Below are 13,517 nucleotides of genomic sequence, written 5' to 3'. Positions count from 1 at the left end.
GGCCCCCCTCTTTTTTTTTTTTTTTTTTTTTTTTTTTTTTTTTTTTGAGACAGACTCTTGCTCTGTTGCCCAGGCTGGAGTGCAGTGGTGAGAACACAGCTCACTGCAGCATCCTGGGCTCGAGTGATCCTCCCACCTCAGCCTCCCAAGTAACTGGGACTACAGGCCCACACCACCATGTCCAGATAATTTTTAAATTTTTGTAGAGACAGGGTCTCAATATGTTGTCCTGGCTGGTCTCAAACTCCTGAACTCAAGCAATCCTCCTGCCTTGGCCTCCCAAAGTGGTGGGATTACAGGTGTGATCCACTACACCCGGCCTCCAAAACATTTTCTAATTTTCCATGGATTTTCTCCCTCCCCAAAGCACATGGGCATAAAATGACCACCGGAGGGCCTTGTCAAAATACAGGATTTGGAGCCCCATCTGAAACCTCCTAGATTAGTATTTCTGGGAGGTAGGCCTGGGTATCTACACTTTACAAGTTCTCCAGGAGATTCAGACACAAGTGGGTTCCAGGTCCACAGTCTGGTAGCAGAGCCTGCATTTCCTAAGGGCAGAGAGCACAGGTCTGAGTCACCCGGTACTATTAGTGCCCAGCACTGGGCCTAACATAAAGCCATTTGTCATAAATGAAGGAACCAATGGATGAAGGAAGAAAGGAAATAAAACACAATTTCTTATACCAAGATAATTTGAATTCTTGAATGCTGTAACTTAGGGGAACCACTGAAGCATCATCTGGTCCCAATTTAATCATATTTGAAACAAATATTTTTTTCCTTGTCTTCACATCTCTGCCTACCAAACATTCTCCTCACCTCTCCTATGCTGCTGTCCTGGGACATAGCTTTAAGTATGAGTTCTGCCTGTCTGCTGGCCCTAAGAAAGTGGGGATGGCATAGGAGATATCCTGAGAGGGGGCTGTTCAGAGTTGGGCAGCGCTTCTTTGCCCCCCTTCCCCCCCACCAGCCAACCTCCAGGCCTTGCAGGGAAAAATGCCCATAGAACCCCATTCTAAATCAGTGTATGAATCCCACCTCTCCGGGCCCTAAGCATGCCTCCCAGTCCAAAGCTTTTGAGAAACTTTCGCCGGACCTTTGTCCCGACCCAGACCCTAGCGTCCCCTACGCCCTGCCTCCTCTGCACTTGTAGCCCATGTGAGTTTCTCTCTCAGCAGCCTCTTGGCCATCTCTCCCCACCTCCACTCATGCCTCTCTCTAGCATCTCAGAAAGGCCCAAACCTGACTTCCCCAGCCAGCTATTGTCCTGGCAGCACAGTCGCCACGCCAGCGTCCCCACCCAGTCAGCCAGCCAGCCGGGTGCTCCCTGGCCTCGCCAGCCCCCCCTCCCTGCCCCGCCCCAGGGAGGACCAGGCTGGCAGCTGGGAGTCTCCCTGCCTGCTCAGCCTTCCTCCTTCCCTCCCTCTCCCTCCCTGCCTCCCTCCTCCTCCGCCCGCCCCTGAGGCAGGGACCGTGCAAATCGAGGAGAGGGGGGACGGACAGGCCTGATGGGGTCCAACTTATGGCCCCAGATTCCCCACTGATGCTCTACCCAGGATGGGTGTCCCCAGCATCGTGGGACCTGGATTTGTGTGCACCAGGGTGGTTCCCAGGCCAAGAGGGTCCCTCCGGCAATCCCTTAGTGCCCTCGTTTTGCATGAGGACCCCCCTCGGATGCTCTGAGCCACCCTCCTCAACCCGGATCTAAAACCCGGGACACAGCTATCAGGCCAGCCTCTCTCTCCACCCCACCCCCTCTTTCTGGCGTCCATCCCCTCCCCAACACCACCTCTGCTGCTGCCTCTGGCTGTGGACCTGCACCTCTTCCCCATCGCCGCCAGGCCCGGGGAGCGGGGTGAGCCTGGATGAGAGCCCCCACAATCTGGGGCTCTCCCAGGCCATGGCCCGTGTGCTCCCAGGGAGGATCCCCGGACCCTGAGCATCTGCTGGAGGCTTGGCAGAGGCCCCGCAGGGACCGTGTCTTCTGAGGACAAAAGGCGGCGGCCAGCAGGCAGACGGAGGGGGCGGTGGGGGGAGTAGGGGGACCGGCAGCCAGGCAGGCAGACGGGTAGCAGGGGCCAGCACTGGCCCCCCTCCCAGCTTGGCAGTAGCATGAAGATGGGGGTGGGAGTGTATAGTGGAGGAAGCACCTGCCGGGACCCCCACCTGCCAGCTAGTTGGGCACCCCAAGGCTGTGTGCTGCCCACCTGGTGTTCCCCAACACCACTAGCCTTACCCAGTGCACCCCTCCGGTGCCTGCTTTCCCTGATGCCTGCGATTTAGACCAGCCCGGCTGTATCCACGGCAACAGAAGCAGGAGTGTCACTGGCCGCCAGATCACTGAGGGTCCCACAATGTGGCCCGGGCTGTGATTTACCTGGGTGAGACAGCTTGAGCCCCCATCGTGGATTCTAAGACATCCCTGCTGAGAGAGCTCAGGTAAGCAGTCAGCATCCCTCCACCAAGGATTGGGGGCTGGGACTTCTGTTCTGTCTCCCCACACATACTTCAGAGTCTCCATCACTGCCATGCTCTCCGTCTCTCTCTGACTCTGTTAGTCTCTTTCTGCTCCATCACAGGGGCTCCTTGGCACCCAAGCCTGGGGACTCCTCATCTTACCCCCATCTTCCCCAATCTCAAATGTCCCATGAGAAAGGGAACCACCACCTGTTTCCCCTCACAGGGTCTGTTTTTATCATCATGGTTGCGTTTGGGCATGAGGCTGTGTTAATCTTTCCTTGTGTGCTGGCTGTGGAGGGGATGCCTGGGATCCCGGCCGTGTTCCTTTACAATGCCTGCACCCTGGGCAGGCTCAGCCTCTTGCGGCTGCTCCTCTCCCTCTCCCTCCTCCTCCACTCTCTTCCAGGATCCTTGGCCTGCTGGCAGGGTGTGTGTGTGTGTGTGTGTGTGTGTGTGCATGTGTGCACCTGGGTAGCAAGCAGGTGGGTAGACATGACAGAGAAGCTGCTCCCAGCCCAGACCACCCCCCATTCCTTCTTTCCTCCTTTCCTTCCTTCCTTCCTCCACCACTGCACCCCCACTCCATCTCTCCCTACAGGTAGCAGAGTTTTGCTCACTCACCACTGAAGATGTTGCCGATTCCCAGCTAGAGGGAGGAAGCCACTGTAGGGCTAAAGGACGGTGAGGTAGTAGTGGGGAGCACTTCCAGGCCCTAGGCTGCCTGATGGTTCTGTGGGGGCAAAGATCAAGCCCATGACAACCTGCAGGGGCCAGGAACAACATGGTTATCCCTACAGTGTGGGACCCAGCCTCCACCACAAGGCTGTCTCTGTTTCAGATGCCCATGTTGTGTCTGGGACCCCCCAGATCTTGTGGCCTTGTGCCCAGTAGCCAGAGGTCTGTATATCTGGAAGGGCAGGAAAGCCTGGTACATACAGAACATGGATCCTCCCAGGGACACTTCTCCCAACTACTAGCTCTGCAACTTTAGTGGAAGCATGCCACTTACTGAACCTCAGTTTTCCCATCTGTCAAAGAGACCGATAACCCTTCCCTGATGGGTGTGTGTAGGGATTGAATGAGTTGGTGCGTGTAAGAGATGCGCATCGAGGTGGCACTGAAGCAATGTCAGCAAAGCTCACGGTCAATATTGTTGCTGATTATTCATGATTAATAGTGTTATTGATTACTTGGAGGAGGGACAGGTCCTTCTTCTCCAGGGTCTCAGCAGAGATCTGGGGAGGGCAGCAAGTGGGCAGATGGAGGGGAGTGGAAGAGAGGCAGGAGAAGCCTTGTGTTAATACTTCTCATTTGTAGAGAATGATAAGTGGTTATGGGCAGAGCCTCCCTCCCCCACCCCACTCCAGGCTTCTTTCCCTGCACTTGTCCCTGTTTGTGCACACACACACATGCACACACACACAGAGGCTTGAGCCCCCATGAGCCAGCAGAGGCCTGGCTTGCAGGCTGCAGCCTTCCTGGCCCTGGTGATGTATGTGTCTCCCTGTTGAGGGGAGACTTGGCAAGAGTTTGGCCTGTGGTCAGTGGTTGGCAGGGTCTGGAGATGAGGCTGAAGCTCCTGAGATCACGGGGCTTCGGGTAGAGCTGGGGTGTGGCCCATGCAGCAGCCAGACCTGTGAGGGACGCCTCCCGGGGAGCTGCTCACCTAGAGCCTGGGATGGGGAAGAGTGGGGTCTGCTGGCTGATTTTGGGGTGTGGAGATGTGATGGGACACAGAGTGTGGGGTTGGTGACCAAGGGAAGAGAAGGAATGGGGAAAGACTGAGGCACAGAAGACCATCTCTGTGGGGGCAGGGAGAGGGACTTTGAGGCATAAAGTAGACTTTTCTGAAGAAGCATTTGGTGTGGGAGAGGACCTGGTCTGTGGTCTGGAGGCCTCTGGGCCCGAGCGTGGGTGTATATATGCTACTGGAAATGTGTGGCTGAGTGTGTAGTTTGTGTGTGCACATCTGTTCATGGGCAATGTGGCTGTGTATGAACCTATGTGTGTGAGCAGGCCGTGTGATGGCATGTGTGTGAGTGTGTGGGTATCTGGGTAGGCTTGTGTGTGTACTGTGGGGTGGGCATGACTTTGCATGTCTGTCTGGGTGATCAAATGGGCATGTTTGATTTTGAGCCTGAGTGTAGGTGTGTTTTCTCTGAGCCATCAGGCCTGTTGAATGTCTGGTTGTATATGTGTGTGGCATCAGTTTTTCTTTGAGTGTACATGTCTGGTTGTATGTGTATGAGTGTGTGGGTTTCAGAATGCCTGGGTGTGCTTGCCCAATTAGATGAATGCCTAGTTGTATCTGATTGTGCATACTGGTGTGTGCTCATGAGTGTAGGTGCATCTAAAGGGTGTGTTTGTGAGTGTAAGGGCATATATGTGCATGGCCATGCATGTATGAGAGGGTGTATATGTGTGTGTGTGTATATATGAGTGTGTCTGTCCTGCATTTGTGTGAGTAGGCTTTTGACTTTCTGTGAATGTCTGTATGTGGGTTCTCCAGCATTTTAAATTATATAGATGTCCATGTGTGCATGTTCCAGTGTATATCACCTATAGACAAACCTTTATGTCCACATCCGATTAGGGAAATGTTAGTGTAGGTGGGCACACTAGTATAAGGAGAACTAATTGTATGGGTAGGGGAGAGTGTGTGAATGAAAATCTATTTTGTGGGTATGCCTACATGTGCACATTTGATTGTGTATGTGAGTATGGCTGTGTGGGGGAGTGTATGCCTGTCTGCACACAAACACACACACACACGCAAAATGCTGTGTGCATAGGTGAAATGGTGCATTGTCTATATGTCTAATTGTGTTTGTGTGTACACTGCTATGTGTGAGTAAATGTCTGATTGTGGCATGCATGAGTAGCTACTTGGATGTGCATGTCTCATTATGTGTTTTGTCTGAATTTCTGAGTGTTTGAGTGTGAATGTGTATTTGAATATGCCTGTGAGTGATTGTGAGTGTATATGTGAGTGTATACGCTAGTATGTGTGAACATCTGGCTGTGTGTGTTTCATTGAACATGTCTGTATATGCCTGCCTGTCCATACACATCCGTGTGTGTGTGTGTGTGTGTGTGTGTGTGAATATGCCTGTGTGTATGCCTGTACATTCAGACAGGCATACACAGAGGTATATTCATATGTGTGAATGTGCCAGTTTGTACAGTTCTAATTATTTGCATGTATGTGTTTGTGTTAATGCATCTTTGTTCTGGAGCATATGTTGTAGAACACAACGTAAGGTAATGTCCATGCATGCCACTCTCAGCCTATAAGTGTGTTTAAGTGTGTGTGTGTGCGAGAGAGAGGATGTGTGTGAGGATGTGTGTGTCTGTGATGAGTGTGGATCAGTCCTTCTTGTGTGGATGGATGTACAGTTGTGTGTATGTGAGTGTACTTCCATGTGTGCATGTGTGTGAATATACCTTTGTGTCCAAGTCCATCTGTGAGAATGTAGGTGTAAATGATTCCTCTTTATTGTGTAGCTTCTCATATGGGTGTATGCACTTGTAGGAATGTACATGATGTACATATCTGGCTGTGATAGTGTGAGCATGTTTTGTGAGTACATTTGTATTTCCATGTCTGACTGTATGCATATGGGAATGAATTAATGAACAAGTCTATGTGCATGTGAACATGCCCACTTGTGTGTACAAGTCTGTGTTAGGAATGTCTGCGTATCTGTACTTCATGTCATTTACAAGCATGTGCATATCTAGGTGTTTATGTGTGTGAGTACACCCACACAGGTGTGTGAGTGTGTAAATATATGTGGTCATGTCTGGGTGTGTGTGTGCACACATTTGGGAGCTTGCCTCTCTGTCTCCATGTTTGTTCATCATCTCCTTGGGTGTGATACAAAGTCTGCCTGTGGACATGTGAAGGTATGCATGTATGTACCCCTGTGTTTGTGAGTGAATGTATGTCATTCGTGGGCATTATGTCATGTGAATGTATGTCATGCATGCATGCCTATGTTCAAGAGTAAACAGGCCGGGTGCGGTGGCTCACGCCTGTAATCCCAGCACTTTGGGAGGCCAAGGCAGGCAGATCACAAGGTCAGGAGATTGAGACCATCCTGGCCAACATGGTGAAACCCCGTCTCTACTACAAATACAAAAATTAGCTAGTCGTGGTGGCGGGCACCTGTAGTCCCAGCTACTCGGGAGGGTGAGGCAGGAGAATGGGGTGAACCCGGGAGGCGGAGCTTGCAGTGAGCTGAGATTGTGCCACTGCACTCCAGCCTGGGCGACAGAGCAAGACTCTGTCTCAAAAAAAAAAGAAAAGAAAAGGGTAAACGGATGTACACGTGTGACTAAGTACAGTGTGAGTGTGTCCATGTGTAAGGATGAGTGTAGGTGTTTGTGCATGTGTCTGTCAGTCGATGTGAAAGAGAGATACTTGGCCTTGGGCCTGTGCAGATTGGGCCTTATTGGCAAGGGGATGAAAAGGGAGAATACTTACAAGTCTGTGTACCTCAGTATGTATTTATGTGTATGACTGAGAGTCACTGGTGCCCTGCGAGACTATGTCTGTCTGTAAGTGTGTAGACATCCTGCAGATTGGCAAATTATGACACCTGATGCCTGTGACCTCCATTCTGGGGCTTCTCTGGCCTTGACCATGTACTGGGCTTTTGTGGGGGTCTCAGGATAATTCCTGTCATTATTCACACTCAAGAAGTGGGCACCAATCATGGCCGATGTCCTACTGGGGAAAAGAGGCCCATTTAGAAAAAGATTATTTGAAACACAAAGGACTCCCTTCTCATCCCCCCAACCATCAAAGGCCCAGAGTAGAGTGGCATTGTATGGTATCTAGGGTTGGTAAATAGTTTTCACTGAGGGGACCCAAATTATGCCATCCAGGCAGAAATCTAGATGGTGAAACCCCGTCTCTACTAAAAATACAAAAACAAAATTAGCCAGGTGTGGTGGCAGGTGCCTGTAATTCCAGCTACTCGGGAGGCTGAGGCAGGAGAATGGTGTGAACCCGGAAGGCGGAGCTTGCAGTGAGCTGAGATAGCGCCACTGCACTCCAGCCTGGGTGACAGAGCGAGACTCTGTCTCAAAAAAAAAAAAAAAAGAAAGGATCTTAGTAGAGAATGTGTGTGTGTGTGCATGTGTGTGTAGACTGGTATATCTGGTGAGAGAGAAAGGATGTGGTCTGCATGTGTGTAAGAGAGAGCATGTCCCGGGTGCAGTGGCTCATGCCTGTAATCCCAGCGCTTTGGGAGGCCAAGGCGGGTGGATCACCTAAGGTCAGGAGTTTGAGACCAGCCTGACCGATATGGTGAAACCCCATCTCTACTAAAAATACAACTGGGCGTGGTGGTGCATGCCTGTAGTCCCAGCTACTCGGGAGGCTGAGACAGGAAAATTGCTTGAACCCAGGAGGTGGAGGTTGCAATGAGCCGAGATCACGCCACTGCACTCCAGCCTGGGCGACAGAGTGAGACTCCGTCTCAAACAAAAAAAAAAGAGAGAGAGAGAGAGCGCATGGGTGTATGGGTGTTTCTGGGTAGGGTTTGCATGTGAGGCATTTGGGTGTGTTTGGGAGTGTGGGGTGAGTGTGGTTGTATGTAAAGTGGCCTGTGTGGGTGGAGGATGGTATAAGTGAGAGTTGGGTTGGGGATATGTGTGAGGATGTGTGTATTTGAGGGGTGTGTGAGTGTGGGTTTATCTGAATGGTGAGATAGGGTGGGTGGTGTGCATGAGAAAGAGAATTTGGGCACATCTGGGTGAGGGTGGGGGTGTATATAATTGGGGATGTCTATGGAGTGTGTGTATGGGTGGTGTGTGTGAGACAGTATGGATGTATCTGCATTGTGTGTGTACAGTGCGAGTAGATCTGGCTGATGGTGATTAAGAGAATTGGGGGGTCGAGATTGTGTTTGTGTGTAAGAGAGAATGGGGGTGTTTCTGAGTGTGGTAGAGGTGTGAGCACGCATGTCTGCCATGGGAAGAGCATGTATGTGTATCTGGATGAGGTGTGAGAGTTTGGGTTTAACTGGGTTGGAGGCAAGTGTGGATGTAGTGGGGGGGTGTATCAGAATATAGGTGCATGTGAGGTGTGGATGTATCTGGATGGTGTGTGAAAGAGAAAGTGTGTAAGTACATTTGGGCTGTGTGTGAGACAGTGTGTGGATATATTGGGGGTAGAGTGGGTTTGAATGTGGGTGTATCCGGATGGTAGGCGAGTGAGAGCATGGGTATATTTGGGTGATGGAGAGTGTAGTAAGGTATGTCTGGATGGCATGTGATGAGAGCTTTGGTTGTATCTGGGTGGAGAATGTGGGCATATATGTACTTGGGTGTGGATGTGAATGTGTATAACTGGATGGGTTGTGTAAAAGAGAGTTGGGGGCACAGCTGAGTGGGAAGTGTGTGTATGGAGTGTGGGTGCTTGTGGGTGGTGTGGAGGAGATGAGAGCATGGGTGGATCTGGGGAGTAGGGCGTGTGCAGAGGTCCACTGGATGGCATGTGTGAGAGTTGGCTATGTCCAGGTGGGTTGTGTGTGTGGATGGAGTTATACCTGGGTGGTGCATGTGGCTTTGAGTGGATCTCCATGGTCTATATGGGATGAATCTAGATGATGATGTAGGAGAGGATGGATGTGTCTGGATGGGGCTGTGAGAGTGGGGCTGTATTTGGAGTGTGTGTGTGCTGTGAGAGTGGGGCTGTATTTGGAGTGTGTGTGTGTGTGTGTGTGTGTATGGGTATGAGAATGATGTGTGTGTGTGTGTGGATGTATTTGGCTTGGGAATTTGTGAGTGTGAGTACTTGGATGGGGTGTGGGTAAGTGTAGTGCCTTTGGAAAGTATGTGTGTCATTGTGGGTGTGTCTTAATACTGTGTGTGAGAGAGAGAGAGAGATTGTAGGTGCACCTGGTTCAGGTATGAGGGCTCTGAGTTGGGGTGGGGTACAAGTTTGAGTGTATCTGTGTGATGTGAGAGTGTGGGTGTACTGAATTGGGAGTTTGCATAAGTGTGGAGGGCCTGTGCGTGTAAGTGCATTTGAGATGTGTGTATATGAGAACGGGTGTATTTAGATGGGATTTGTGTGAGAGGGTGTGGGTGTATCAGTGTTGGGTATATGTTTGAAAGTAGGTGTATTTGAGAAGAATGTGGGCACATCTGAGTTGGAGCATGTGAGAGTGTGGGGTATATCTAAGACCGCAAAGACCTATAGGATGTGAGCAGGGCTCAGCCTGTGTCTGAATGTCTACATGGCTATGAATCAGGATGTGTATATATAAATAGGATGTGTCATCTCCGGGTGGTGTGAGAGTGTGTGGGTGTGTGTGTGAGTGTGAGTGAATCTGGGGGGTGTGCATGTGGCTGCATCTGGCCACATGTGTGAGTATGTGGCCAGCATGTGAGTATGAGGATAGCATGTGTGAGTATTTGGGTGAGGAATATATCTGAGAATGTGACTGTATCTGTGTGTGAGTGTGCAAGTGGTATATCTAGAGGTTTTGTGTGTTCAATAATGTGGGTGTGTCTGGGTAGGGTGTGTGATTGTGGACATGTGTATGAATGTATATATATTTCCTGGGGCACATATATCTTTGCTGGAATGTCTGTAAATGTGAACATGTCCATGTTTGTTTATGTATGTGACTAGGTGTGTGTGGCCATTTGTACCTGAGTGTATCAGCTGGATTGGGTGTGCACGTGCTTGTGCTAAAGTGGTATGTATCTGTACTTGTGCATGAGGTGAGTGTACTTCTACATGTAAGTTGGATCTGCAAGGTCTCTGGAGGCAGCTTTTGTGTTCAAATCCTAGTTCTGCCATTTATTAGCTGTATGGCTTTGGGCAAGTCACCTAAGCTCAACAAAGCCCCAGTGTCTTATCTGTAAAAGTGGGAGTACTATTACCTATCTCATAGGATGAGGATTGGGTGAGTTATATGAAAAGCACTTAGAGGCTGGACGCGTTGGCTCACACCTGTAATCCCAGCACTTTGGGAGGCCGAGGTGGGTGGATCACCTGAGGTCGGGAGTTTGAGACCAGCCTGACCAACATGGAGAAACCCCATCTCTACTTAAAACACACACACACACACACACATAAAATTAGCCAGGCGTGGTGGCGCATGCCTGTAATACCAGCTACTCGGAAAGCTGAGGCAGGAGAATCACTTGAACCCAGGAGGTGGAGGTTGCAGTGAGCCAAGATCGTGCCATTGCACTCCAGCCTGGGCAACAAGAGTGAAACTCCATCTCAAAAAAGAAAAAAAAAAGAAAAGAAAAGAAAAAGAAAAAGAAGGAAAAGAAAGAAGAAAAGAAAAGAAAAGAGAAAAGCACTTCGAACAGTGCCTGGCATGTAATGAGTCCTCTGCACCATATAAGCCATTATGTATTACCATAATTATTAGCCATGCCAGTGTGTAATAGTATGTGTCCATCTGCAAGTGTGAATGGGGTTTCTATGTGCATATTTGCCCTGTTATCTGTGTCTATATGTCTGTGACAGAATGAGCATATCCTGTGTGTATCTGTGTTTGTACATGAAAGTGGGTTTGTACTTCTGTGTATCCCAGTGTGCATATAAAACCACGAACATGTGAGAAAGGAAGCATGTGTCCCGGGCGTGAATGGGGGGGGCTGGCCCCATGTGTGTATTTCCCAGTGCACACACATCTGGGTGTATGAGTGCACATGCCTGTATCTGTGGTAGTGTAGTGTCTGTGAGTGTGGGTGTGACCTGCACTGCTGGTGTGTCTGCACATGTGAGCATGCTTCTATCTGTGTGTGCATGCCAGTGTGTTTTTATCTGCCTATGTAAACAGGTTTGTAGGGGTCAATATGTAAATGTATGTATGTGAATCTCTGTTGCGAGTGCCTATGTCAGAAGGTTGGTATCCAGGTTTATATGTGATGATCCAGGTGCGTGCGTGTGTGTGTGTGTATAAAGGGCTAGTGTGCATCTGAGAGTCTTTCTGTATTTATAAACATCAGTGGCTATGTGGGTGTGTATGCTTCAGTCTGCATTGCTCTACATGCCTGCTTGCCTTTGTGTGTGTGTAGCAGTGAGGCTGAGCCATGTGCTTGTATGTGTGAGCAGGTCTGTACTCTGTGTATATGGATGTGTTCCAGGGCAGATTTTTGAGAGTGGCTTTGTATAATAATAGAGCGGGTTTTAATGTCTTAGTATAAGAACCAGTAGGGTGGCGCATGGGAGAGCATGGATCTATAGGATGTGAGCAGGACTTGACCTATGTTTTCTTATGTCTGTGCATGTAACACTGTATCTGTAAGTGTGTAGGTTCATGTAGTTTGGTTCATGTGTATGTATGTCTGTAAGTGCCTATGTAAATGGTGAACGCATTTCGCCTAGACCGCCTAGACCTGTATTCCTTTTTTTTTTTTTCCGTAGAAGAAAGACTATTAAGAAGGCTTTGAAGTTAAAAAATAAAACTCTCGGCAGGGCGCAGGGGCTCACGCCTGTAATCCCAGCACTTTGGGAGGCCGAGGTGGGCGAATCATGAGGTCAGGAGATCGAGACCATCCTGGCTAACACGGTGAAACCCCGTCTCTACTAAAATACAAAATTTTAGCCGGGCGTGGTGGTGGGCGCCTGTAGTCCCAGCTGCTCGGGAGGCTGAGGCAGGAGAATGGTGTGAACCCGGGAGGCGGAGCTTCCAGTGAGCTGAGATCACTCCACTGCACTCCAGCCTGGGCGACAGGGTGAGACTCCGTCTCAAAATATAAAAAATAAAATAAAATAAAATAAAACTCTCAATACAATTTTGTGTGTGACACAGGGTCTCACTCTGTCGCCCAGGCTGGAGTGCAGTGGCACGATCTCGGCTCACTGCAACCTCCGCCTCCATGCTGGCCATTTAATTTTTGTTAAATAGATTTTTTTTAACCCTTAAATTAGCTCAACAAATATATAATCAGTAATTTAGCTGTGTAAGATTAAAGCTCCATTACTTTATTTTAAATAAAATATGTTTTAGGCCAGGTGTGGTGACTCACACCTGTAATCCTAGCACTTTGGGAAGTCAAGGTGGGTGGATTGCTTGAGCCCAGGAGTTTGAGACCAGCCTGGGCAATATGGCAAAATACCATCTCTACAAAAAATAGAAAAATTAGCCAGGTGTAGTGGTGTGCACCTATAGTCCCAGCTACTCGGGAGGCTGAGGTGGGAGGATCATTTGAGCCCAGGAGTTCGAGGCTGCAGTGAGCCATGAACATGCCACTATACTCCAGCCTGGGTGACAGAGTGAGACCATGTCTCAAAAAAAATAAAACACCCCAGAACCTGTCTCTACAAAAAATAGAAAAATTAGCCAGGCATGGTGGCACATGCCTGTAGTCCCAGCGACTTGGGAGGCTGAGGTGAAAGGATCCCTTGAGCCCAGGAGTTCAAGGCTGCAGTGAACCAAGATCTCGCCATCGCACTCCAGCCTGGGTGACAGAGCGAGACCTTGTCTCAAAAAAAAAAAAAAAAAAAGTATATATATACATACACACACACACACACGTATATAGTTCTTAAAATTTATTCCATAAAGTACATATTTCCCTGTAAACTCCCTACATATACACAAGAGGTAAAAAGTGAAAAAAAAATTTTTTTTGAGACACAACCTTGCTCTTGTCGTCCAGGCTGGAGTGCAGCGGCACGATCTTACCTCACTGCAACCTCTGCCTCCCAGGTTCAAGCGATTATCGTGCCGGGATTAAAGTGCTGGGATTACAAGCGTGAGCCACGGCATCCAGCCAAAAAAAATTTTTTTAATTAAAAAAATGACGGCTGGTCGTGGTGGCCCAGCACTTTGGGAGGCCAAGGCGGGTGAATCACCTGAGACCAGGAGTTCCAGACCAGCCTGGCCAACATGGAGAAATCCCGTCTCTACAAAAAATACAAAAATTAGCCAGGTATGGTGGCGGGTGCCTGTAATCCCAGCTACTGGGGAGGCTGAGGTAGGAAAATCACTTGAACCCAGGAGGTGGAGGTTGCGGTGAGCCAAGATCGCACCACTGTACTCCAGCCTGGGCAACAAGAGCGAGACTCCGAC

General features: G+C 49.5%; 1 protein-coding gene across 1 annotated transcript in view; it reads left to right on the top strand.

The window, feature by feature from the left end:
• The first annotated feature begins 1,714 nt into the window (after positions 1-1,714).
• GPR173 (G protein-coupled receptor 173) overlaps positions 1,715-13,517 on the top strand; it is a 29,514-nt gene continuing 17,711 nt past the window's right edge. The window contains exon 1 of the mRNA XM_017852869.1: positions 1,715-2,442. The gene's annotated coding sequence lies outside the window, so the exon portion shown is untranslated. The remainder of the gene's footprint in view (positions 2,443-13,517) is intronic.

The sequence above is a fragment of the Rhinopithecus bieti genome, unplaced genomic scaffold (assembly GCF_001698545.2).
Source record: "Rhinopithecus bieti isolate Rb0 unplaced genomic scaffold, ASM169854v2 scaffold_35886, whole genome shotgun sequence".
Lineage (NCBI taxonomy): Eukaryota > Metazoa > Chordata > Mammalia > Primates > Cercopithecidae > Rhinopithecus > Rhinopithecus bieti.
Note: the sequence above shows the minus strand (reverse complement) of the source record. Positions and strands in the feature narration are given on the sequence as shown.